Source organism: Gossypium hirsutum, chromosome D11 (assembly GCF_007990345.1).
Source record: "Gossypium hirsutum isolate 1008001.06 chromosome D11, Gossypium_hirsutum_v2.1, whole genome shotgun sequence".
In the NCBI taxonomy this organism is placed as follows: Eukaryota; Viridiplantae; Streptophyta; class Magnoliopsida; order Malvales; family Malvaceae; genus Gossypium; species Gossypium hirsutum.
The window spans coordinates 70,334,953-70,352,292 of record NC_053447.1 but is presented as its reverse complement, the minus strand read 5'-3'; the positions used below and the strand labels follow the sequence as shown (position 1 = coordinate 70,352,292).

General features: G+C 37.0%; 1 protein-coding gene across 4 annotated transcripts in view; it reads left to right on the top strand.

Moving 5' to 3' along the window:
- LOC107925792 (uncharacterized) overlaps positions 1–17,340 on the top strand; it is a 108,915-nt gene that overhangs the window by 47,044 nt on the left and 44,531 nt on the right. The gene's annotated exons all lie outside the window — the stretch shown is intronic.

Below are 17,340 nucleotides of genomic sequence, written 5' to 3'. Positions count from 1 at the left end.
CACAATGTCAGGCCTCATTCTTCTGAGCTTCTGCTGAACTGGCTTACAATCCTCTTTTATGGGAAGATGGTGCACCACAATATTAGTGCTTAACCCAGACATATCTTGATATGACCATGCAAAGACATCTTTGAATTCCCGGAGTAACTCAATGAGATCTTGCCTTGTCTTGGCAAAAATGTCAGTTCCGATCTTTACCTCTTTTCCTTCCTCTAGACTCACAATCTCCAATGATTCTTTATGAGGTAAGATTTACTTATCCTCCTGTTCTACCATTCTCAATAAGTCCGGAGATACATCATAGTCTACGTCATCACCAAAGTTCTGTGATCTCTCTAAACACCTGTCATGTTCAAAAGGTGATTCTGAGTCTGAAGCAGCGTCATTCATATCATTGATATCCGGGGACCTATAATAGGTGCCAAAGAATATACAAAGAATATATGAATTTATGAACAAAATATGATTATGAAATAAATAAAAGAATGATATAGAAAAAGAATAAAAGAATAATTACTCGAAAAAAGAATAAAAGAATACTGGCTCAAAAATGCATACGAAAAAAGTATATTTATTGAAATTATAATATTCAAGATGTGCATAATCCATAAAGAAATTATATTTTAAGTCGAAACGACAAGGATGTTCTGCATATTTACTCTGAACAAGCTCTAAAGACTACAGGAATCTCTTCCGCAGTCCAATTGTTCAGATCTCTTCCTGGCTCGTAAGGGCGAATCTCTGGCAAGGTCTCTCTTTCAACTGTGTCTAGGGCATTAATGTGGACATCTCCCAGCAACTCTTCAACTCCTTTTACTTTAAGCACTTTCCGTTTCAGATGAATAAACCCTCCTGATATGAAAGTCTTGGATATGTGAGGAAAAACCATAGGCTCCCACCTAACTTCATTTCCACTCAAGCGTGCCTTTCTTCTCTCCTGTCTTCTCTCCATTTCCTTTCTTCTTTGTTTTACATCTGGTCTATAGCCTAAACCAAAACGATCAAATTTTTCCTTCATCACTGGTGCTTCAACTCTTCCTTACAAATTTCTTCCCAATCCTTTTTCGGGTACAGCTCCTCTTCCCACCATTAATTGAAGGCCCATTATTGTAGTCCTGGATATCTTCGGTACTGGAATTCTACTCCCCTCAACAATAAATGTTGTATTTATGAATTCTAAAGATCGAAAAGAGTATTCCACCGCATCCTCATCCGTCTCCACGTATGGTGCATTACTAGTTACTGATGCGATAATACTCTCCTCAGCATTTATTGTCACTAACCGTCCTTCTGTCACTAATTTTATCTTCTGATGCAGCGTTGAAGGTACGGCCCCCGCCGAATGTATCCAAGGTCTGCCCAATAAACAATTATATGAAGGCTTGATATCCATTACAATGAAATCTACTTCATAAGTATTCGGGCCAATCAACAACGGTATCTCAATTCTCCCCAAAACCTTCCTTTCCGTTCCATCAAACGCTCTTACCACGTTTTGACATGTTTTCATATGTGAGCTATCTACAGGTAGCCTATTGAGAGTAGATAAGGGCAGTACATTCAATGCAGATCCATTATCAATTAAAACTCCCGAAACTAAACTTCCTTTACACCAAGCAGAAATGTGCAAAGCTTTAGTGGACCCCATACCTCCAGATGGTATTTCGTCATCGTTGAAGAAGATAAAATTATCAGCGCTTATATTGTTGACCAACCGACCCAATTGATTGACAGAAATATCACTTGCCACATATGCTTCATTTAGAGCCTTCATCAGCGCATTTCGATGTAACTCTGAACTCATGAGCAAAGACAACACAGATATTCGAGTTGGCTGCTTATGCAGCTGCTCTACCATGCTATACTCACTGTGTTTTAGAAATTTTAAGAACTCAGTGGCCTCTGCTTCCTTTATTGGCTCATTAATTAATGGCCTTAATTCAATCTTCTTCTCTTTCTTTTGCTTAGCTGCAAAGACTTTTCCCTCCACCGATTCTGTTTCAGCATTGATCCGACCACAGTACTCCTCCGTATTCGTATAAGAACCTATCTTTTGGTTTTCTTTCTCAACCCTAATTGAAGCTTCTTTCCCCGAAACCATTACCCTGCACTCATAATTCCAAGAGACTTTCTTGCTATTCTTATACGAAAACTTCGTCGGCTTTTGAATAACAATCTTCGGTGCCATTTGTGCCCTGACTTCAGTAACCTTAGGGCACGAGATAATTACCTTCGGAATCCTCGTCTCTGACTCCGATGCACATATATTTTCTTTTCTTTCTTCCTCTTCAAAAAACTCCATTTCACCAATATCCATCATGCTCTGGATCAGAGCTCTGAACTTCTCACATCCTTGAATTTCATGTCCCACCTCATGATGGAACTCACAATAATTTTCGATCTTGTCACCCTCCACCATATCCGAAGCAATCAACCCTCTTCTTAACATTTCCTTCCAAACCCTCCTCAGAGGGATCCTTACCTCAGCAATATTCTTCTTGACCTTCTTCCCTGTACTTTCATCCACCATGTTTACCCCCGCATCCGTATGTTTGGGTAATGGATTTTCCATTCCTGATGAATCATCTATCTTGACAACGCCCATCTGAATCAACTTCTCAACAAGATTTTTAAAAGCAGTACAATGCTCTATGGAGTGCCCCGTAACTCCTGCGTGGTAATCACATTGTGCATTTGCGTCATACCATTTAGGATATGGAGGCTGTAAAGGGGTCAAATAAAATGGGGCGACAACGTGCGCGTTAAATAAATTCTGATACAACTCCTTGTATGACATAGGAATAGGTGTGAACTGCGGCCTCTCAGTATTTGGCCTCGCACCAGATTCCTGTTTTGATGAACCTTGTTGACCTGCCACCACCTTCCTGGGCTGATTCACCGTAATTGACTTGTTGTATGTATTCACGTTGTTTACCTCACTTTCTTTTTTCTTTAAATTTTGTCTTCTGTTGTTCTCTCGAACATCGATCTTCCCACTCTTTACAACACTTTCAATCATCTCGCCACTCATAACTATATCAGCGAAATTCTTCGTGGCACTGCCCAACATGTGTGTGATGAAGGGGGCTTTCAACGTATTTACAAAGAGCATTGTCATTTCTCTTTCAAGAAGCGGTGGCTGGACCTGCACTGCCACCTCTCTCCATCTCTGAGCATATTGTCTAAAACCTTCATTCGACTTTTTCTTTATATTTTGTAAAGTGATCCTATCGGGAACCATTTCCGCCACATGACCATACTGCTTCATAAAAGCCTGTGCTAAATCCCTCCAGGAGCTAATCTTAGCACGGCTTAATTGATTATACCACTTTGACGCAACCCCCATGAGGCTATCCTGAAAACAGTGTATCAATAACTGGTCATTATTAACATACCCTGTCATTCGCCTACAAAACATAGTAATGTGGGCTGCAGGGCAAGTGGTCCCATTATACTTCTCGAAATCTGGCATTTTAAACTTGTAGGGGAGCACTAAATCTGGTACCAAACTTAAATCCTTAGCATCAATCCCATGGCATATTTCAGTAGTTTCCATCGCTTTCAATTTTTCCTCAATCCACTTCCATCTTTCTTCCAATTGCTTTGGTAATTCATCTTTTGTTTTCTCTTTTTCAACTACTTCATCGAAATCAGGAACAATAGTATTGGCAGGATTATTCTCAGGACTGGAGCCTGATCCAACTTGGAAGTTCATCGACCTTGAAGCATCAGCCTGAAATCGCTGAGGCCTAATCGTAAGAGAAGATTTACGCGGGTACACCTCCACTTGGGGCTGTACATCTGGGCGAGTGAAGCCTGGAGGATACAGGGGTCCGTCATCACCTTCCTCCTCAATATTGGCCCTAGGGCTCTTTCCTTTATCTTTTCTGTCAGTTAAGAGCTGAGTTAACTGGGTTAACATGTTTCCTTGGGATTCCTCCATTTTATCCATCAACTTTTGCTGGATTTTATCCAGTTGTTCCTTCATTTGTTGCTGAAGCTGATCTTGCATTTCTTTTTGGAACCCTTCGAGCTTCTCCAACCTTTGGTCCATATTTTTTAATTTCGCTATTGTACCGTAACGGTGCTGAGTTGGCTGGTTAGATTCCAGGTTAACTGAGGAAAGACTTTGATTAATCAGAACCCTTTGATAATTATTAATGCATGTAATGCGATGTATGAATAATGAATGCAGAAAAGGCATTGATTCTAACTTCAATTACTTTCAGAAAAACTTTATTAGAAAATAAATCTCTTTACATAGAATGGGCTACAAATATGGCTTTGCCCTAATACTTAAGACCTTGATCTTTTTAAGCAACGATGCTAATTCTTGTCCTCGATCCGACTCTAGCTCATACTTTACGCTCAACGTGTCGGCTTGTACCGCCAAAGCTTGCAAGTGATCTGCCACTTCTCGAATCTGGATCACAGCTTCTCCCATAATATGATCCCTATTTCTAACTTGATCTTGGAAATAATGAAGCTGCTCATTCTGACGACCTTCCTTTGCCTCTAGATGCTTGATCTGACCTTCACAACCTTGTAATGCTGCTTCCAACTCTTTTATTTTACCCTTCATTTCTTCAATCTTACCCAGGCTTGCTTTCAGCTCTATTACAGAATTTCGATTTCTGTGTTGACGGAGAGACCCTTCTAACTCAACGACTCTATCCTTTAGTTTTCCTTTTTCCTTTTGACTCTCTAACAAGCTTTTCTCCAAGGCTTCATTTCGTGCTTGCATTTCTTGAAACTTTCTTTCCCACCTGTCTGACCTGTTTCTTTCCTCTTGAATTTCCTCATGCCACTGCTCTGAAGTCTTTCCAAGCCCGGCAGTTCTCATGGACAGACGCAGCTTCTTGTAATCAGTCTTCAAGCTATCTAGCTCTTCCTCAGCTTTGTTCTTCCCCTTCCTTAGTTTATCAGCCTCGAGCTTCTGGACATCCGCATCTAATCTCAAATTTACCTTTTCCTCCTCCATCTGTTCGATTTTCTTCTCTAATTCTGTATTCTTCTTTTCAAAGTCCTGCTTTATGATTTCCAGCTCAGTAGGGACAACACGCAAATACTCCTCTATTGGCTGACTATCTTCTGATCCCGACCCCGGAATGTTATCATTAATCCACTTAGCCTACCATTCACCATACTCGGGAGTTGTCATCGGACCCACAGCTAATCCCTTCATTCGGCTAGTCTTATTCTATGCACTGACCATCTCACGAACTCTCCTCTTATAACTATCGCCTCTATACGAGAACTTACACTCGGCCAATCCCTGATTTGCAGGCACGAACTGTCTTGACCTGTACTGCCTAAGTACTAGCAATGGTGCATAACTAACGGCTCCCCAAATCCCAATCAAAGAAACCCAGTCAAAATCCCCACAACGATACAGGATCTCACCTGGAAGCAACCATGGGGCTCTCCACTCGATATCGCCCTCCTGTAAATTTTGAAAAATAGCCATCCATTTCTCTTCCGAGATGTCACCCCTCCTCGGCGTAGCTACTATCTCTTTCAATGGTGAATAATTATCAGAGAAGACCCGATATGAAACCTTATCAACCTTCCAGAAGTGACTATGGAACCATGCAAGTAAGTTCTGCGCACATCCAATGAACCTACCCTCTCCTGCTCTCCGGCATGCATTCAGTGACTTGAAGGTTTCTGCCAAAATTACCGGGACTGGTGTAACTCTCTTTTCAAGCCGATCAAATAAGTCAGTGACTGCCTCGTCAACATGCCCCAAAGTCTTAGGGAACATAACCAAACCATATATACTTAAAGCCAAGACATCTACCTTCTTCCTTGCATCTGGGTGCGCTAGGATGAAATCCTTCAAAATTTTCCAGGGAATACACTTGCTATCTCCCTTTTGCCTGATTCGAGCTGTGACCCACTGCTCACTCATCCCCGTTATATTCATCAACCTCTTCAAAAAGGTTGGCGCATTTATAGCCTTTGAATAAACCTTATCCACTTGAATCTTCGAACACCGAAGTAAAGCCGTGTATTCTTCTATTGTAGGCACCAAATCAACCCTCCAAAACGTGAAACAACTATAAGCGGGGTTCCAAAATTGTGTGAGAGCCCGGAAGAGACGCTTATCCACCTTCATATCAAGCAAATAAGGCAAATCCCCATAATTTGAATAAAATAACTGTCTAACCTCATCATTACACTGCTCCCAAATTTCTTTCAACTCCTGCAAGTTGTTCTGGGTTACGCTGACACGGGTGAAGTCCCACAATTCAGATACGTATCCCTCGGCCAAGCTATCACCTTTCTCGCGCTGTTTGATTTCAGCCCAAGTTCGGACAGCCGCATTATCTTCCACGCTATCAAGAAACCCATTTCCCATGATAAGCTTTCTATCTAGCAATCGAATACGAACCAACGCCTTTAAAATGAAATGCCATGTGATGGTAATGCCATGCAATTAGAGTAAACATAAAAAGTCAGTAGCAATTAAATATAATACAACCAAAAATAATAAAAACTCCTAATTAGGCATTTTACTAAAGTTAAGAGTAATTCTGCCTATGGTGAGTTCCTATGGTTCACTATATGCGGTTTGGTTTCTAGAGTAAAGGTACCCGAACCAACATATTCCTCGATCCTTACCCATGATAGGCTCATATGGACCGAGTTCGGTTCAGGGGAATACATTTCCCTATGGCTGCACGGAGATGAAAATCTCACGAAGACATAGGTGATGTATCCCGAAAGTGATCCACTATCCTGCACAGAGGTGAAAACCTCACGAAGGAGTAGCTTCTCACTCCCACTTAGAGGGGTAAAATCGTCCATGCAATGCAAAATGCAAACACACTAACAAACTTAGACCAATTAAACAAACATAACATGATAAAAATCAATGAATGCAAAAAGAAATCATGAATTAAAATAACTTTAATTTACGACAAAAAGACATCAAATAATCAATTTTCTGGCTCGACTCTCTATTTCCCCAGTGAAGTCGCCAAGCTGTCGAAACCATTTTTTTGAAAACAAAAAATTTTGTTATCGACTTTAAAAAATTTTTGGCTATATAAAGCAAAATATGATTTTATTTCTATATTTTTTATATATATTATGGCTATATAAAGCCATTGACGATACTGTAATGAGGGATCGAAAATCAATACAAAAAAAAGTTATTATTTTCATAGCAAATAAAGTACCAAAGAGCAAAGATCAATCAAAAATCAAAAGGTTGATAGTTTTTTTTCGAACTTCAGTTTCTTTTCTATTTATTTTACCCGAATCCTTTTTCATTTTTTTAAATACACGAAAAGGGAGAAAAGGAATACTTACTTGAGGGAAGGAGACGAGAAACCCATTTGCTCCGATCAGATCGGGGTTGAAGGGGCTTTGAATCCATTGAAACGGCGGTTGACTGTTGGAACCCTAGCAGAGGAGGCTAGGGTTCATAAGTTTTGTTTTTTTATAAATATGGCAGAAAGTGATTTTTTTGTTTTAAAATGTTGCTTTTATAATAAAATTGAAACGGCACCGTTTAAGGGGGCAAGATCCGCGCGTCGACCCGACCCGGACTCAGGATCCGCGTGTTTTTATGCGGAGGGGCAAATTGCGCTTTTAGCCCCTCCGCCTTTTCATATATTTTCAATTTTTTTATCTTTTAAATTTGCCCTTTAATTTATTTTCAATTTCAATTTAGCCCTACTGGAACGATGTCGTTTTAGAGGAGAAGGGAAATTTTCCCTTCCAGCCCCTCTATGTAATCCGCGCGTTTAATTTAATCCTCCAGACTTTATTTATTTATGAATTTGCCCTAGTTTTTTTATCACAGTTTAAAATTAGTCTTTTTTAAAAAAATTAATTAATTTCAAAATATTTTTTTTTCTCAAAATATTTTTTTTCTTTCTTTCCTTTTAAGCTTATATGTGTAATTATTATGTTTATGATGTATATTTGTTACCTTATATATATATGTACGTATATATATATATTATACTTTCTACCCATATTTTTATAATTTCTATATATATTTTTCTTTATTCTCATAAATGTATTATATATATGAATATTTTTTATATAAATTTTATAGCTTTTTTTAAATTTTAATGTATATATTATGCGTTTTTTCCTTTATATTTTTTTCATTTGTTTGATGATTTATGTTTTAATATTTTTTGATACTTTGCATATCATTGTTTTTTTTAATTTTTATTTATTTATTTGTTTATCTTATTTATATACAATCGACGTATTTATTATTGTTATTTGTTATTGCAATATTTATACATGCATTCAACATAACATTACATCATTTTACTCAATTTTAAAAAATAGAAAGTTTTCCAAATTGAGATAATGCTCGTATTTAGGATTTTCAAGGGAATTGAGCCCTAACGTATTGGGTTCCGATTTTCTTTGTTAAATCCAATAATCGAGCATTTCTCTTTAATAAAAAAAATAAGAATTCATTATTGGGAATTCAACACATTGTGTCCTAACGTATTGGATGTGACGCATTGATTTCTCGGAATGAAGATTTCTTTTAAAAACAATAAAGGAAATATTCCGAGTTTGAGATTCTAAAGGAATTGTGCCCTAACGTATTGGGTGTGATTTCTTAAATCTTGGATAAGTGGATGTTCTTTTAAAGTAAAGGAAATATTCCGAGTTTGGGATTCTAAAGGGATCGTGCCCTAACGTATTGGGTGTGATTTCTTAAATCTTGGATAAGTGGATGTTCTTTTAAAGTTTTATTGTATAAATATTCTGACCTAATTCATTTTGGGGGAAATTAGAATGTTGTGCCCTAACGTATTGGGTGTGGCATTTTTGCTTCTCTGAATTGAAAAGGGTTTTAATATACAACGTTTTAAGTTTTTTTTAAAAGATTATATTTTTTAAATTTTCGACCTTAAGACTTTAATTAATTAACTAGGTACCAATTTTTGGGCGTAATGAGGGTGCTAATCCTTCCTCATACGTAACCGACTCCCGGACCCGATTTTCTAAAATTCGTAGACCAAAGTCGTTTTAGGTGACCCAATCACACCTTAATAAAAGATTGGTGGCGACTCCCAATTTTCATTTTTTAAAGTCGGCAACCTAAAATTTTTTGTTTTCAAAAAAACGGTTTCAACAGCTTGGCGACTCCGCTGGGGACAATTTTTTAAAAAAAGAGAGTCGAGCCACAAAGTTGATTAATTTTTGTCTTATGGTCGAGAAAATATTTTTTAAAAAACTCATGACATCCTTTTGCATTACCCTTTTAAGTGGGAGTGAGAAACTATGCCTTCTTGAGGTTTTTACCTCCGTGTAGGGTAGTGGATTGCTTTCGGGATACATCCCTACCTATGTCATTGTGAGATTTTTCATCTCTATGCAGCCATAGGGAAATGTATTCCCCTGAACTGAACTCGGTCCATATGAGCCTATAATGGGTGAGGATTGATGAATCTGCTGGTTCGGGTACCTTTACTCTAGAAGCCAAACTTCATATAATGAACCTTAGCAATCCACCCTAGGTAGAATTATACTAAACCCTAGTAGATATCCAATTAGGGATCTTTACTATTTCTTGATTATATCTTGTGTTTCTATGTTATACTGACTTTTGATGTTTTATTTGCATGACATGGCATTTCATTTCACGCATTGCATTGTTTCATATGCATTAATAAATATATTAAGGGATTCTAATTAATCTAAATTACTCATCAGTTAATCTGGAAACCAATCAAGCTATCAAACACTGCTACGGAACTCGATCCAAAACTAGAGACATGGACCAAAGGCTAGAACAGTTCCAGAAAGAAATGCAAGAGCAAATGAGTAAGCAATTAGAAAAGATTCAACAAAAGATGATGGAAAAGATAATGGAATCTCAAGGGAGTATGATGGCTAAGTTGACTCAGTTATTGGCTGGAGGAGTTGACAAAGGAAAAGGATTGGTGCTCAACAATGAAGAAGGTGACAATGAGGGACTTGTCTATCGTCCGGACTTTACACCTCAACAAGTTGAGATATACCCGCGTAGGTCCTCTGTTACCATTAATCCTCCGGGTGGCGTTGCAACGCAAATGAATTTCCAGGCGGGATCAGGCTCTAACCTCGAATCCAACTTTGTTAATCCTGCTATCCCTGATTTCGATGAGACGGCTGGAAAAGAGAAAATGAATGATGAATTGCCAAAACAGCTAGAGGAAAAGTACAAGTGGCTGGAGGAAAAACTTAGAGCAATGGAAAGTACTGAGGGTTACCAAGGAATTGACGCTAAAGAATTGAGCTTGGTTCTGGATTTAGTGCTCCCTTACGAATTCAAAATTCCAGAGTTTGAGAAATATAATGGAACAAGTAACCCCGAAGCTCATATTACCATGTTCTGCAGACGAATGACCGGTTATGTCTATAATGACCAACTCTTGATTCATTGCTTCCAGGATAGCCTCGCAGGGGCCGCATCCAAGTGGTACAATCGATTGAACCGTACCCATATTAATTCATGGAGAGATTTGGCATAGGCGTTTATAAAGCAGTACAGCCATGTGACTGATATGGTACCTGATAGAATTACTCTGCAAAACATGGAGAAGAAGCCTGGTGAAAGTTTCAGGCAGTACGCACAGAGATGGAGGGAGGTTGCTGTCCAAGTTCAGCCATCTCTGCTAGAAAGAGAGATGACGATGCTTTTCGTCAACACATTGAAGGCACCATTCATCACACATATGTTAGAGAGTGCAACAAAAAGCTTTTCTGACATAATCATGAATGGTGAAATGATTGAAAGCGCCATAAGGAGCGGAAGGATTGATGCTAGAGGAAATAACAGAAGGCAAGCCTCAAAAGAAAAGTGAAATGAGGTGAACAGCGTGAATACGTACGGCAAATCGATTGCTAATCAACAGGGTTCATCAAGACAATAATTAGGTGTGAAGCCAGGTACTGAAAAGCTCCAGTTCACGCCAATTCCAATGTCGTACAAGGAGCTGTATCAAAGCTTATTCAATGCGCATGTTGTTGCTCTTTTACATGTGAAGCCTCCACAGCCCCCGTATCCCAAATGGTATGATGCAAGTGCACAATGTGATTATCATGCAGGCATTACGGGGCATTCTATAGAAAATTGCATTACCTTCAAAAAGCTAGTTAAAAAATTCATCAACATGGGTATTGTCAAGATAGATGGTTCATCTAGTACCCAGTCATGATTGAATATGAAGGGGTGTTGAGAAGTGTTCACTATGAACCAACTGAAGAAGAGACCTTGTTAGATTTTTGCCCTTATAGACTTGGGAGTGTTTTAAATAATTAGACTGCAGAAGAAGCCCCTGTAGTGTTTAGAGATTACTCAGAGTAATGTTTAAAACACACTTGTTGCCTTCAGCCTAGAGGCAATAAGAATTCCTTTATGAAATAGGCTCATGTCTGAACGTTGTTATTCTAACAAAATACATCTTTGCATTCATTTTTTTAAGCCAATATTCTTTCATTCTTTTTCGAATAATTATACTTTCATTCTTTCAGATCTTCTTCCATATTATTCTATTCATTCATAATTGTACAAATGATTATTCATACATTCTTTTGTATATTCTTTGGTACCTACTATGGGTCCCCAGATATCAATGACATGAGTAATGCTGCTACGGACTCAGAAGTTCCTTTTGAGTGAGATCTGTGTTTAGAGGGATCTCATGACTTTAAAGATGACATAGATTGTAGCCTATTTTCAGACTTGTTGAGGATGGTAGAGCAGGAATGAAATCTTACCTCATGAGGAGACAATGGAGATTGTGACCTTAAGAGAATGTGCATAACTGAAAAAATAAAGCAGGACCTTGTTGAGTTACTTCAAAGAGTTTAAAGATGTCTTCATATGTTCATATCAGGATATGCTTGAGTAAGCACCGACATTGTAATCGGAACAACAATACGATATCAAGAATTTACAGTATGTTCAAGATTAACATCATGAACGATGCCTTCTTCTTTGGCTCATCAGGGTCTAGCCCATCGAAGTCAAGTTGCCATTTCTTTGTTGTTGGATTTCATCCTAATTGAAGAGGAAGATTCAAATTTTTCGTCATAGTTAAATTTTGCCTAAAAAAAAAGAGCTCTATGAAAGAAATTTGATCATAAAGAAGATCTTGCATTGGTTCTGATCGAAAGGGATAATGAGGACTTGTCTAATCCTATGAGTTCAGATTCAAAAAAAAAACAAAACAAAACAAAACAAAACAAAATTGAAAGTGAAAGAAAAAGAAAAGAAAATGGAGAGGCCAAAGTGAAAACCCACAAAGGGCACTTTGAGACCAAAGGGGATTTGAGTTGAAAACCTGAAAAGGGCGGCTCAAATATTGATCAGAATGGGGCACGAGGTGATTAGAGCAACTCAAATTTTAACCAGATTGGGGCATGTGGTGATCTTGTTATACCTGAATTATCAGGAAAAGGTAGGCAACATCTTGGGGCATTGGCAGAGTATTGTGGATCTCCTAAACACATGTCAAATTCAGAAGGGTCTTCAGAAAGTTTGTACAGAGAAGTTCAAGCTGCGATATCTGGGGCACCCAATTTTCATAATATTTATATTGAATACTTTATTCATTTTTAAGATACATATTCCCATTTCTTTGTTATCCTTCTTAATTATTTTTGATAATTTATTCCTTTCTAGCTATGCTCAGAACCAACTTTATTCTTATCCATTGTTATGACCTTTTTTGCAAGCGGGTTGCATTGGAATAATGATTAATGGACTAATAAAACTTTCACGAAGGAAGTTTTGCATATTACTCTAGAAGTTTTTAAATAATACAGGAGCCTGAAACCAGGACTATTGTTTAGAACGCACCAAGTTTAAAGGTTGGAAATCTGAGAAGGAAGAGTCTAAACTAGGACTTTCTCTTTGGATTTTGTTGTCAAAAACATTAGATATCGTGTTGATGACACAGTCTAAATCAACAAGCAAGTAGGGATCACCAAGCAATTGAAAGAGGATACCTCGGGGAAGAGAGCCTTTTTTTGTGCATGAGCCTTTGGTACAACACCCTGGGAATGATGTAAGAGACTAGAAAGATTTAGATCCTGTATCCTTGAATTGTGATAGGAGAGAATTGAAGAGAAGCCATATACTCTTGGGTTACAGTGGGAGAACGATGGTATGAATTTTTGCGCCCCAATGGATTAAACTTGGAGGTTCACAGTGGGGGGCAGCTTGGCTAAATGTTTCTTCAGAAAAGCCAGTCAAGCAAGAAGGCGTTGTAGTACGTCAGTCACAAAGCCTTAATAAACTTCGAGTAATGACAACCTAAGTGGGATCATTCTCGAAAAAATTAAAATTTTGCAAACACCATTCACACATGTCTAGTTAGGAGCATTTGATGCATTTTGATCATGCCATCCTAATCATTAGGCATAATTAGGTTCATTATACAGGTCATGTTCCACAGAGAACAGATTAGTAAAAAAGCAGATATTGCCTTCCTGCATCAACAGCGAAGCAGATTGAAAACAAAGCCTTGCCTTCCTCGTTTGTAGTGGAGCAGGATAAAGATAGCAGATCTTGCCTTCCTGCATTGATGGCGAAGCAAATCAAAGATGGCAGATTTTACCTCCTTTTGGTTATAGTGGAGTACATTGAAGCCAGTAATTCTACTTCCCTGGGCAACAGTAGAATAGATTGAAGATTTCAGATCTTATCTCCCTAAGCAGTAGTGGAGCAGATCGAAGATGGCGGATTTTACCTCCCCGTGGTTATAGTGGAGTACATTGAAGCCAGTAATTCTACTTCCCTGGACAACTGTGGAATAGATTGAAGATTTCAGATCTTATTTACTGCTTATTTCAGATCTTATCTCCCTAAGCAGTAGTGGAGCAGATCGAAGATGGCGGATTTTACCTCCTTGTGGTTATAGTGGAGTACATTGAAGCCAGTAATTCTACTTCTCTAGACAACAGTGGAATAGATTGAAGATTTCAGATCTTATCTCCCTAAACAGTAGTGGAGCAGATCGAAGATGGCGGATTTTACCTCCCTGTGGTTATAGTGGAGTACATTGAAGCCAGTAATTCTACTTCCTTGGACAACAGTGGAATAGATTGAAGATTTCAGATCTTATCTCCCTAAGCATTAGTGGAATAGATTGAAGATTGTAAGTCTTATCTCACTGCAGTCGCAGTGGAATAGATTGAAGCACTAGCTTCTATACTTCTGAAGATGCAATAGGAAGGGACGAGGCTTTTTGAAGAAGGAAAATACCAAGGTTCAGCATGTTTGGACAAAATCGGGCATTTTAAAAATCTTTGCTCCGTTCCTGTTACACGACAACGAGCAAAGAGGGGCAGCTGTAATACCTGATTTTGGCCCAGGTAAAAAGCCCAAATAAACAGTCTGATTACAAAAAAAAAAAGAGGGCCTAAACCCCAGACCCAATTTTTGTGAAAGAATAGTGGCCCAATAATATGTAGCCCAAATGCCCAAGACGATAGTCAGAAACCCTAGGGTTTCTAGGGAAATCCTCAAGCGCCGCAGCCAAGCATCCTTCATGATCGTAGTACCTACACATCAAGAAGGAAAGCAGCAGTATATGGAAAGGAAAATATTTGCAAATTAAATCAATGTAATGGAAAGAAATCAAAAGATTAAGAATCAAATCAAAGCAAAATATGGAAGAAAATCAAGAGATTGAGAATCAAATCAATGAAAACATGATTTTATTTCTATATTTTTTATATATATTATGGCTATATAAAGCCATTGACGATACTGTAATGAGGGATCGAAAATCAATACAAAAAAAAGTTATTATTTTCATAGCAAATAAAGTACCAAAGAGCAAAGATCAATCAAAAAATCAAAAGGTTGATAGTTTTTTTTCGAACTTCAGTTTCTTTTCTATTTATTTTACCCGAATCCTTTTTTCATTTTTTTAAATACACGAAAAGGGAGAAAAGGAATACTTACTTGAGGGAAGGAGACGAGAAACCCCATTTGCTCTGATCAGATCGGGGTTGAAGGGGCTTTGAATCCATTGAAACGACGGTTGACTGTTGGAACCCTAGCAGAGGAGGCTAGGGTTCATAAGTTTTGTTTTTTTATAAATATGGCAGAAAGTGATTTTTTTTTGTTTTAAAATGTTGCTTTTATAATAAAATTGAAACGGCACCGTTTAAGGGGGCAAGATCCGCGCGTCGACCCGACCCGGACTCAGGATCCGTGTGTTTTTATGCGGAGGGGCAAATTGCGCTTTTAGCCCCTCCGCCTTTTCATATATTTTCAAATTTTTTATCTTTTAAATTTGCCCTTTAATTTATTTTCAATTTCAATTTAGCCCTAATGGAACGATGTCGTTTTAGAGGAGAAGGGAAATTTTCCCTTCCAGCCCCTCTATGTAATCCGCGCGTTTAATTTAATCCTCCAGACTTTATTTATTTATGAATTTGCCCTAGTTTTTTTATCACAGTTTAAAATTAGTCTTTTTTAAAAAAATTAATTAATTTCAAAATATTTTTTTTCTCAAAATATTTTTTTCTTTCTTTCCTTTTAAGCTTATATGTGTAATTATTATGTTTATGATGTATATTTGTTACCTTATATATATATGTACGTATATATATATATATTATACTTTCTACCCATATTTTTATAATTTCTATATATATTTTTCTTTATTCTCATAAATGTATTATATATATGAATATTTTTTATATAAATTTTATAGCTTTTTTTAAATTTTAATGTATATATTATGCGTTTTTTCCTTTATATTTTTTTCATTTGTTTGATGATTTATGTTTTAATATTTTTTGATACTTTGCATATCATTGTTTTTTTTAATTTTTATTTATTTATTTGTTTATCTTATTTATATACAATCGACGTATTTATTATTGTTATTTGTTATTGCAATATTTATACATAACATTCAACATAACATTACATCATTTTACTCAATTTTAAAAAATAGAAAGTTTTCCAAATTGAGATAATGCTCGTATTTAGGATTTTCAAGGGAATTGAGCCCTAACGTATTGGGTTCCGATTTTCTTTGTTAAATCCAATAATCGAGCATTTCTCTTTAATCAAAAAAATAAGAATTCATTATTGGGAATTCAACACGTTGTGTCCTAACGTATTGGATGTGACGCATTGATTTCTCGGAATGAAGATTTCTTTTAAAAACAATAAAGGAAATATTCCGAGTTTGAGATTCTAAAGGAATTGTGCCCTAACGTATTGGGTGTGATTTCTTAAATCTTGGATAAGTGGATGTTCTTTTAAAGTAAAGGAAATATTCCGAGTTTGGGATTCTAAAGGGATCGTGCCCTAACGTATTGGGTGTGATTTCTTAAATCTTGGATAAGTGGATGTTCTTTTAAAGTTTTATTGTATAAATATTCTGACCTAATTCATTTTGGGAGAAATTAGAATGTTGTGCCCTAACGTATTGGGTGTGGCATTTTTGCTTCTCTGAATTGAAAAGGGTTTTAATATGCAACGTTTTAAGTTTTTTTTAAACGATTATATTTTTAAAATTTTCGACCTTAAGACCTTAATTAATTAACTAGGTACCAATTTTTGGGCGTAATGAGGGTGCTAATCCTTCCTCATACGTAACCGACTCCCGGACCCGTTTTTCTAAAATTCGTAGACCAAAGTCGTTTTAGGTGACCCAATCACACCTTAATAAAAGATTGGTGGCGACTCCCAATTTTCATTTTTTAAAGTAGGCAACCTAAAATTTTTTGTTTTCAAAAAAACGGTTTCGACAGACCGAATATCCTTTCAAAATTAAAATGCATGAGATTTGATAATAAAATAAAGGGTAAACTTATTTTCGAGGATTCAAGATGTCGTATCCTAACTTACAGGATATGACCTTTTGTTACTTCGAGATAAGATGTCATTTTACATGTTTATTCAAAAGATTTGACTAAAAAGTACATTGATACAAGGAGAGATCTTATTTTTAAACCCTTTTCGAATTTTCAACTTTTGACACCAAGGCATTAATTAATCAACTAGATACCAATTTTGGGCGTTACAAGGGTGCTAACCCTTCCTCGTGCGTAAACCGACTCCTGAATTCGTTTCCTGAACTATGTAGACCAAAAATCTTTGTTTTAGTAAATCAAATTGTTTATTAAAGTAATGAATTTACGAGGTGACCCAACCACACCTCATAAAAAAAGATTGGTGGCGACTCCCGTTTTTCATTTTCATTTTCATTTCTTTTTTTTTTATAAAAAGTCGATTCAGAAAAATAGTTTCTACAAGCTATTAATCCAATTTAGACCAATAACTATTGTAAGTTCTCTTTAAACAAAAAAAATTCAATAAATTAATAAATAACAAAAATA